The sequence below is a fragment of the Armigeres subalbatus genome, chromosome 2 (assembly GCF_024139115.2).
Source record: "Armigeres subalbatus isolate Guangzhou_Male chromosome 2, GZ_Asu_2, whole genome shotgun sequence".
NCBI lineage: Eukaryota > Metazoa > Arthropoda > Insecta > Diptera > Culicidae > Armigeres > Armigeres subalbatus.
The window spans coordinates 395289656-395300733 of NC_085140.1; the positions used below are offsets into that span (position 1 = coordinate 395289656).

Below are 11078 nucleotides of genomic sequence, written 5' to 3' on the forward strand. Positions count from 1 at the left end.
AGTCTGTGAGCGACTTCTCCTATCAAAACCGCGCCGCACTTGAACGACTGAAGCCGAGAGAAGTGAGTGCGTCGCCCATTCGGTTTAGTAATCCGGATCACGTTGTGTCGATCAGTTCTCTTTACATCCGTCCTCCCCAGTTCAAGTAGTGAGTGTCGGCGATCTGAAAACACCCAAAACACGCGTGAGATCGTGCGTATTGATTCGGATAAGATTGTGATAAAGTGTTAGTTTTTAGATTGTTGAATCGTTACTAGCTATGCGCAAATAACAGATCGCTTGCAAACTGCGGGAGACCTTTGATCATTGCGTGAAGCTACGAACCCGCTCCGCTTCACTGGTATTTGCTCTCCGCTCCTCTCAGTGTACATGCTATTTGTAAAGTGGTGGAAATTCGGCGACGTAAATAAACCGCGAAATGCCGCTTTTGCGTTTGTTTATTTGCAATATGTGGACTGATGTAGAAGCATTCTCGCGTCGTCGCGTCGTTCTGGTGTACCTACTGGTTGCGGGGATTCAAATTTAATTGTCTAGTACATACTCTTCTCGATAAATTAGCGAATTTTATGTGTTTAATCGAGGGATTGATCGAAAAAGAATATTGGTGAGATCTGATCGATTGACAAAAGTAAGACAATTTAACGCGGTTATCTCAAACTCTGTACAATAGCTGAGTAACAGCAATTTAAACTCTCAGAACTTAAAAGGCTTTAAATTACTTATATGATTAAGAGTTCGACGGTTTGTATTAACGATATTCGAGGTTACGGTTATTCGGTCTGAAGATTTTATTACGATCGTTTACGATTCATCCCAAATTTTCTGCAAGTCGTTGTCAGGGAAAAAAATATCTATGTCTATGCATAAGGTATAGCCACGTATAGCTGAAGATGTTAAAATTGAACATCAATCTAGATCGGCAGTCTTATACCTTTGGTCACAAGTCAAAGTCTCAAAATTTAACCCTAGAAAAGTAACAAAACGAATATTACCATTACAATTCTCAATTAGTTATTCATTATTGAGCTCCATTGAAAAAAGTGAGCAAAATCCCTTCATATTCACTCAAATTTAACGATTTGCGATTATTCCACCTTACCCATGAGATTGTTGTTCAATCCATTAAGAAAAAAACAAACAACCATGCGTTCACCATTATTTTACATACAATTGAGTCATTTTGCACCACCGTTCGGGCGTTTTGCCCCAGGCCTATTTTTAAAACATTTTTCAAATGCGTTAGAATGTCATGAAAACCTTATTGTTTTGAATAGGAAATCATTCTGCGGGCCCTCCTTAGCCCTGCGGTAAGACGCGCGGCTACAAAGCAAGACCATGCTGAGGGTGGCTTGGTTTGATTCCCGGTGCCGGTCTAGGCAATTTTTGGATTGGAAATTGTCTTGACTTTCCTGGACATAAAAGTATCATCGTGTTAGCCTCATGATATACGAATGCAAAAATGGTTACTTGGCTAAGAAACCTCGCAGTTAATAACTGTGGAAGTGCTTAATGAACACTAAGCTGCGAGGCGGCTCTGTCCCAGTATTGGGGATGTAATGCCAATAAGATGATAATGATGATGATGATGATCATTGTGAAATGCAGCTGGTTTTGTAAATTTGGCATCTACATGTTGAAATACGGTATTCTTGTTTATATTGGTGAAAACATCGAAAAAGCTTAAGGGGTGTATTTTGGACCGTTCTCCCCTTTTCAGTTCGCTAAGGACCAAATGAAGTTGTTGCAGGAAGCTTGTTAACAAAGACACAATCAAAATTGTATTAATCGTGTCTGTTTAGAAATTATCTGCTCGTCGCCAACCACTTAGCCCTCAAATCGTCTGGCACCTAAATGATTCACCCACCTTGCTGACTGCGCACCTCATCTTACTTTCCGACATTCTGGCTCACCGCGTCAAAATTCAAATAAAATCGAGGGGAGAATTTTCGGAGAAATTCAACAGTGCTATCGTTGCCGGTTTAGGACTAGATATGGTTTGAGTTTTAAAGTCTGCAGATAAAATGGATTTTTTGTTTCACATGATTAATCATTTCGTACAAACAACATATGTTTTTTTGGGATTTTTTATTGCGTACTTAAAGTTCGACGCCAAATGGCAATTACTGATCATTATTTCCAAAATCAGATTTGGTCATACTTTCTGTTGCCATTTCGATAGATTTTGAAACACAAACAATCACTCCAAATACCACTTTATGACATCTCCATTAAAGCATTTTTGCTCCATTGGTATGTTTATGACCTTGAGGCTGCAAATTATCTCAAACACAGTTTCGCATCCAACGGTCAATGCTATGCATTCATCAATCTGCGCGAGTTACAACGACGGCGCATACATTGGCTGTAATAACGCGCATAATTAAGTGAAGGTAAAGGTATCCCGTTCAGTTCGTGTACCGCAAATGCTAGTTATCTGCGCGTTACCAGAAGGCTATAATATTGATGGTCACAAATCATGTTTTGATCTATCTTAGTGGTTATACCGCTTCAGCGTCAAGGGCTTCGACATTCAGGCCTATTAGACCACTTGATCGTTGGGTTCGCTCTAGCGCAGCTCTTTTTGATTGATCGAATGTAAAGCGCAGCAAAAGCCAATGAGAACGTGAATCCGTTTAAAAGTCTTTAGTTGGCAAAGGCTAAAATATTTGCTCGAGCTGACGAGGGTATTGCGAAATTCAGTGCACTTGCAGTGCAAGTCTTTTGGTCTGCTGACTTAATGACGATGACGTTTACTGCCTATGATCGCATATCAGTCCCATCTGTGATGGATTTTCTATTCATATGGGACAAATATGCGATTGTGGGCAGTTTAGCGAGTTTTCAGTTAATGAGAGAGAGAATTGATAAAACAGTGAAAACTTTCTAATTGGTGGTTTTCTATATTTTTTTAGCTTTTCACGAAGACAAACAAAATTTCGTTAAATGTGGTTTTGGCAATTAATGCACAGCAGTGGGAAGTCAACTTTCAGTATTCGACGAATCTTATTTCGCCACGCATCGCATCTTCCTGTCTTCACTCTACATGAAAATAAATTAGATAACAGTTAGGTGCTTTTGAACTGCAAACCATACTTGAATAATAAATTCTTCGGCGAACTTTACTTTACGAACTTACTTATCATCATTCAATTCAAAGTAACATAGCACAGCATAGGTGATTGTACACGTCATGAGTGACTATACAATGCTCAACTGAGCAATTTTCGGTAGGGGAGACTGGGTAGACTTGATCCCCTTTTCTGATTTCCGATGTATCACAACCAAAAATAAATAAACATAAGCGATTTCCGCACAGACTCTTTAAGAAATATAGTATTTAACTTTACTGATGTATGACAGTCCTTAAATTATTGTTGTTATTGATACACAATCGATTTTTTGGAGTGCTGTCAAAAATCGACTTTGAAAATATTTGGGGGAAATTGATCCCTCTCCAAGAACTTGCTTTGATAAAATTAGAAACGTGCCCTCAGATTTTTTAAATATTTTCCCTTCAAAATACGTGGAATTTTCGAATTGCTGTGCGTATACATGAACGATTTTTGTTATTGAATTCGACAGCAAATGCAATTTTAAAATTTGGGGAGACTTGATCCCCTTTCTATGAGATTTACGCAATAAATCATTTTTCCTGTCAACCCTTCATCAAATCCATCAAATCTACAAAAAATTAGAAGCCTAAGAACGGTTTTTATTTTTTTTTTGAATTTTTTCGCTAAATTTTTGTATGGGTGACTAACGGGGGATCAAGTGTCCCCATATTGAGGCAATAACTTCAAATCCAAATATCCTAAAACTTTGATGGAATGTTGACATTTTCAACAGTACAGATCAATAAGCATATTTATGGCTTGTTGCTGTGAAAAAACGAAAGACTTTGGTCATAGTTATGAAAAGTTGGTCAAATTTGGCGTGGCCAATAAAAAATCTTTGAGAAGGTCAAAGCATACAAACCGCCCTGCAGAATAAATAAAGCTGTCAATCCAAAAAATAACTCACCACATAAAGGTCATTTGTCTAGAGGATCTATGCTAAAAAATACGCTAGAACAAAACTACTTTAGTTCTCGATAAAACAGGGGGTGATCAAGTCTCCCCGGGGATCAAGTCTACCCACCTTCCCCTATAGTATCGCAAATTGGTACTTGGGATTAGTACCTTTTCCTAGGGAGAAGCAGTTGTATACCTGGCCACGATCCTATAACCATAGAAGGAATACTATACTAGAAAAGATGCAAGAACCCACACTGCCTTTATAGATATCTCGGGATGGAAAATTTGTGTTAATAGTGGGTACAATAGCGAACTCTATTCGACAATATAGAGGGTTTGTCAATTACAATATTTATGATGAAAAGTTATTGAAATATATTCATTAATTTACTTACGAACCGTCCAGAGCAGAATAAAGTAACCCGGTTTAATTTTCACTTCGACCGCCCGAACAAACTAGAATGAATCGGACAAACTTTCTGCTTACTGCATAGAACACGATCGAACGCGAACTAATTTATTTAAGACCGCATCGTGCTTTCGTGCTGTGGGGTTCTTTTCTCTCTTTGTGGAAAGAAGTTTCTAATACTACCCGAAGCTATTTTAATTTCAACAGTGCTTATCAGCGCTATTTGTACCCACTGATCCCGTTACGATCTTTGCAAGGACCCGTGCCTTCGTTTTACGTTGGACCCGTTTGCGGAAGTGAAATTCCGACAAGCGGTGGTAATCCTGCAGGGACACCGTTCTGGGAAAAAACCTCTTAGAAGGTCACGTCTCCACGCTCAGCCATGAGCATTAAAGTAAACAAGAGGAAGGGGGAGTCTCTGAATTCTTCACTTCCTTCAAAGAAACAAGGTTTCAAGACCGTCCTGCCCAAGCGCGGAAAAAATAGAAGGAAGCTGGAGACTTCAGATATTCCTTCTAAATCTAACGTTGACATTATTTCTTTTCCTATCGAACTGAGCAATCAGTTCGATTTAATTAATGACGAATTTGAGAAAATCGAATCTACTTCTAGCCCAGGTGATTCGATTCATGCGAAGAAACAACGGATTCCGCCAATTGTGGTATCTGTTGCCGAGTTTTCTGGCTTTCGGAATGAAATCTTGAGTAACCTTCAGGGGATCAAGGTTTCATTTCAGATTGCTAGGAAGGGTGACTGCCGCGTTTTGCCGGAATCCTTTAACGATCGCAAACGTCTTCTTCAGTATTTAACTGAGAAGCGCCATAATTTCTTCACACCCGACGACAAAACTGAGCGATTGTTCAAAGTCGTCTTGAAAGGCCTCCCCAGTGCACTGATAAATCACTGAACGAGATTAAAATTGAAATTTCTCAATTACTTGGATTTTTACCAGTCCAGGTAATTAAGATGAAAAAGAAATCCCACTCTGGTACTTCCCAGAGGGGCATTTCTCAAGAATTTTATTTAGTTCATTTTAACAAAAGTGAACTAAATAATATGAAAAGTTTGGAAAAGGCCTGTATTATGTCCCATGTCTGTGTTACATGGGAACATTTCCGCAGGCCTGGGGGATATTTCCAAAACCCCACCCAGTGCCGTAAGTGCCAAAAGTGCGGTCATGGAACCAAACATTGTCACATGGATGCTAAATGCATGATTTGTGGTAAAACCTCTCACGCCAAGGTCGCATGACCTGTGAGAAAAGATTCCAATAAATTTAAGTGCGCAAATTGTGGGTGCAATCATAAATCCAATTTCTGGGAATGCCCTTCACGCAAAAAAGTTTTGAATTCCCGTGCAAAATTGATGACGGGAAGTTCCGATCGGATCCCAGATTCGACGGGTAGAAATTTTACAAACGCTCAAAATTCGAAACCAGTTACCGGTCGAGCAATTCACGAACAAATTTTGCCGCTCCTCAACGGGTAGCGAGCACTTCAGTAAACTCCAATTTTTCCATTGTAAACATCGCTGCTGGTAGACGAAATTTCTCCGATTCAGGTAGCATGTCTGCTTCCGATTTTGATTTTTTTAACTGAACAATTGCATCACATGATTGATGCAATGTTCAAAGCAAATACCATACCTGAAGCTGTTCAGGTTGGTATAAAGTACACACAAAAAATTGTTATCGGACTCCGTTTTAATGGATCCAAATAATTGTGTGAAAGTTCTAAACTGGAATGCCCGCTCTCTAAAGGGTAAGGAAGATGAATTATTCAACTTCCTATCAGTTCATAATGTGCATATTGCCATTATATCTGAAACATATTTAAAACCAGGACTCTCCATTAAAAGATATCCAAATTATTTTATCTACAGAAATGATCGTCTTGACAGCGCTTGTGGTGGGATCGCCAATGTCATTAATAGACGTATCAAACATAAATTATTTTCTTCGTTCGAAACCAAAGTTTTGAAATCTTGGGAGTTTCTGAAACAAATTTTGGGCAGATTTCCTTCATTGCAGCATACTTGCCTTTTCAATGCAATGGGCAGCAAAAAAGCTGATCTTCAAATTCTGACTCGCAACAAATCAAAATTCTTCGTAATTGGTGACTTCAATGCGAAACACCGTTCATGGAATAATGCTCAAAGCAATTCCAACGGCAAAATTTTATTTGAAGATTGTTCTGCGGGATATTATACTATTCAATATCCCAATGGCCCAACTTGTTTTTCATCCACTCGAAATCCTTCGACAATTGATTTGGTTTTAACGGATTCAAGTCAGCTGTGTGGCCAATTGGTAACTCATGGTGACTTTGACTCTGATCACCTTCCTGTGACATTTGAAATCTCACAAGAAGCCATTTATAATCCAATCAGCTCTACTTTTAATTATCATAGAGCTGTTTGGGATTTATATAAAACGTATATCGATAGGAATTATGATGTTGATATTCCTCTCGATACCAAAAGTGATATTGATAATGCTCTTGTATCTTTGACAAATTTAATTGTCGAAGCCAGAGGCATTGCAATTCCTAAATGTGAAATTAAATTCAACTCCATTATTATTGACGACGATCTTTAGCTACTGATCCGTCTTAAAAATGTGAGGCGAAGGCAATACCAAAAAACTCGCGATCCCGCGTTGAAAATGTTTTGGCCAGATTTGCAAAATGAAATTTAAAAACGTTTCACTATTCTGAGAAATACCAACTTTGAGAATAATGTTTTGAAGTTGGATCCCAGTTCGAAACCCTTTTGGATATTAACGAAAATTCCTAAGAAAAATCAAAAGCCAATACCAGCTTTCAAAGAGGGAAATAAAATGTTATTAGCAAATGGTGAAAAGGCTCAAAAACTTGCTCAGCAGTTCGAGAGTGCCCATAATTTTAGTCTAGGTCTCACTAGTCCAATAGAGGATCAGGTTACTCGGAGCTTTGAAGACATTCTCAATCAAGAGAATGTTTTTGACCCTTCGTTGGGAACTAATTTGGATGAGGTGAGATCTATTACTAGAAAATTTAAAAATATGAAAGCCCCGGGTGATGATGGTATTTTCTACATACTTATCAAAAAACTTCCTGAGTGCTCTTTATCCTTTTTGGTTAATTTATTTAACAAATGTTTTTCAATTGGCATACTTCCAAGATAAAAACGCCAAAATTGTTCCAATTTTGAAGCCGGACAAAAATCCAGCTGGGGCTTCTAGTTATCGCCCAATCCGTTTGCTTTCTTCAATAAGCAAACTGTTTGAAAAGATTATTTTAAATAGAATGATGGTTCATATTAATGACAATTCTATTTTTGCTGATGAGCAATTTGGTTTTCGCCATGGGCATTCAACCACTCATCAGTTATTAAGAGTAACGAACTTAATTCGGCTCAACTAATCTGAAGGATATTCGACGGGAGTTGCTCTTCTCGATTATGCATTTGCACAACATGCGTGATAGATTTAGTTCGGAAAAGGTATTGGAGGGTAACCGCTCTCTTCGGTGGGGTTTGATCCCACGAAACCAGTACGCTAGACATGTGCTTTTCCTACCCCGTGCCCGGTGCAGGGAATTTGGTTTCAACAGTACTCGCAATGCCCAAAAATACTGAGGACGACGGAGGTCCTCCGTTGCACTTATCTAGCGTACTGGTTTCGTAGGATCAAACCCCACCGAAAGGAGCAGCTACCAACCAATACCTTTTCCGAACTGAATCTATCACATGTTGTACAAATGCATAATCGAGCTTCAGACATAGTAATCAATTTCAACTCCGGGTGGTTTAATACCTGGAACATAGGCAACTAACTTTTAATGTACAAATAGGATTGAATCAACCATATGTGATTGACTCTCGTATTTATACATACAACATGTTTTAATCACGTTTTCTAGCTGTCACTGACAAATAATACATCAGAAAATAACAAAATTCATGATTATTGTTACTTTCGAAAATGCTTATCGATGAAGATACGATGGGATCAACAAAGAGGAAAAAGTAACAGAAACTGAATCGAAGTAGTTACATAAGTGGATGACTACTTTACCTCCATTCCATGCTTACTTCGTGTAGACAGTATATTTTATGTTGATCTGTTTAAACTGTTTTTTTTTGTTGTCAAAGAAAACGATAATGTTCGCTTAAACAAAGCAGTGAATCAGCGTTCAAACAACTGCAACTGTGACGAATAGAACGCATAATCGAAATAGTAGTTTCAATCGTACAAGATTCTTCTGTGCGAACCTGCTATTTAAAAGATGTTGCGCATGCTACTTGGGATGTGGCAAAAAATGCCGTTCGTCCGGAATGGTCTTCTTCTTCTTCTTCTTATTCGATGGCGAAAAACTTAAGAGCTGAGCAGAATGAATACGTTTGCGTACGTTTTGACAGTTTTCCCATGGTAAAACTGTCAAAACGCACGCAAACGTATCCATTCTGCTCAACTCTGTCGTATCTACGGTAAATTGCTCGAAGAGCCCTGGTTGGGGAAGTATGAAATACAACGCCACCCAGCCGATACAGTCCAACCAGTTTTTAACAACACATGATTTCAGTTTCCTTTAAATTCTTAAAACATCACTGAATAACTATTTCTAATACTATTACTTTTTGAGCAATCGTTAGCCCACGTTTTGGTTTGATGGCATTAGAAATCTAAAATTCGGTTTGAAAGTTGTCTGGAATCTGCAGGAAGTAGAAATCAGGTGTTTCCAGTACGGGGGGTCACTTTCATCAACAAACTGACAAACGCCATAACAACCGAACTAGCAACCGTTTCTCGTGGATACTAGAAATATCACGAAATACTATTGCGAGACAATGAGTGATATTATCGCAAAGTTTAGTGTTACTTGCCCCATGGTATAACCTATCCTGAAAAACTGTTTCAAGCACTCTCACTGTGTAAATCAGAATCGAGTCGAGTCAAGTACGAGACTGAAGAAGGCCTCAAAGATGAGGTCGAAAGTTTACAAAACGTGGTGGGATTAAATGGAATAGTACTAAACTCGTCTGTATGACAGGTGAACGTAAACTAACAAGTTATGGTTGATGTCCCTGCACGTAGTAGTGAGAAATACAGTGGTGGTGCCAGAGCTCTGGTACCAGAATTTTGACGTACAGTAGACGTTCGTTAACTGCAAGTCATTTAACTGCAATGCTTTTTAACTGCAGTTCGATAGTTGCAACAGTTTTGCAGTTATCGGACCGCCAAACTTCAAAGCGATGTCAAACTCAATGACAGCTGCATTGCGCTGCACAATCAGATCAGATGCATTTTTATTGCATCTGACGTCGATTGACAACCGTTTGACGTCTGAAATGCGTTGCAGTTATCGAACGGCATTCACTAACTGAAAAGTAAACACATTGCAGTTATCGAACGGGTACTGTAATTGGTTAATTTATAATATGGCATCAGTAGTAGCTACAATTAGGTGCGTAATCATTCAAACGATAAAACAATTTTTAAAAAATGTTAGGCAGTTTTAAATATTACGAAATTTTTGTGCAACTGTCTAACAGTTAGGCCAGGCCTGCCCAACCTTTTTAAGTCAAGGGACAATTATCAGAATGACCACTAGCTGGCGGGCCAGGAAATATTCGGTATAAATTTTTTATTCATTTTTCTGTCGAAAGACTTCGAGAAAAATTTCTGTCGAAAGACTTCGAGTTTACCAGCATATTCTGCTTTATCTTGTAAAAATAGTGTGATTTCCTTTCGAAGAGAATAAAATCTCAAGCAAGGTACCATGGGTTTGCCAACGAACTAACATAACAAATCTTCGTATTCTGTTTCCATTTTCGTCAACATAATTTGGAATTAGTGGTGGTTGAGTTTCCTCGCTTAGTTGATTTTCTAATTAACGAGGGCCGAATATTGATCGTTTTTACAAATAGATATATTTGGTGAAAAAATCTATTTGTAGAGAAATATCACAAATTAACTTTTGTAGCTGATTAAAACATAAACAAATTGCTTTAATCTTCAAGTTTCACAACGCTCGTGTTCTTACCCGTCATTGTTGGAGCTCCATCAGTTGATAGGCCTCAAGCTTTCAAAGAAGAGTTCAAGCTCCTTCATACAGGTCTTAACAGCTTTCCTCAGGTCTATAATACCGGTAGTCGTTTCTCTCATTGGGATCAAAGCTGATAATTCCTCTGTTTTAAAGATGATCATAAATGCCCCTTATGAAGACAGCTACATGAGTCTTGTTTATTTAAATAAGGTATTTTTATCGATTGCTAACAGGTAGAATCAGAAGCAGGTGGATTTTTAACGTAACGTAATTTTTAAATCTTCTGTAAGAATTTTAACTCTTCACCGTGCTTTACTAGAAACTAATACTTGTTTAGAGCACACGATGTCGCCACCAGCCAATAAATATGCATTTCCTAGAGCCAGTGAGAACCTACAGTATATATTCATAAATAGTAAGAAGGAGCTTCTCGAGCCAGATGCATAGAAAAGTTTTCGGGCCAGTTATGAAGTATTATTTCTTACACGCCGCGGGCCACAAAAATAGAGTCAAAAGCCGCATCCGGCCCGGGGGTCTTACGTTAGGCAGCCCGGGTATAACTTATTGAGAAGGTTTCTAGAAGTTCTTTGGAATGTTCTACCAAAAACATTACAAAAAAAGGAAATCCGA

The 11078-nt window shown here is 38.5% G+C and overlaps 1 protein-coding gene across 8 annotated transcripts in view; it reads left to right on the top strand.

Annotated features, from left to right (window-relative positions):
- Nucleotides 1-11078, top strand: part of LOC134213217 (endothelial lipase) — a 37696-nt gene that overhangs the window by 8284 nt on the left and 18334 nt on the right. Inside the window, exon 1 of one of the 8 annotated variants that reach the window (XM_062691963.1) lies at nucleotides 53-192. The exons of 1 other annotated variant lie outside the window; for it this stretch is intronic. The gene's annotated coding sequence lies outside the window, so the exon portion shown is untranslated. Of the gene's footprint in view, nucleotides 1-52; nucleotides 341-11078 lie in introns of those variants that run through there. 6 more of the 8 variants (XM_062691967.1, XM_062691964.1, XM_062691968.1 and 3 more) reach the window with 6 other exon arrangements.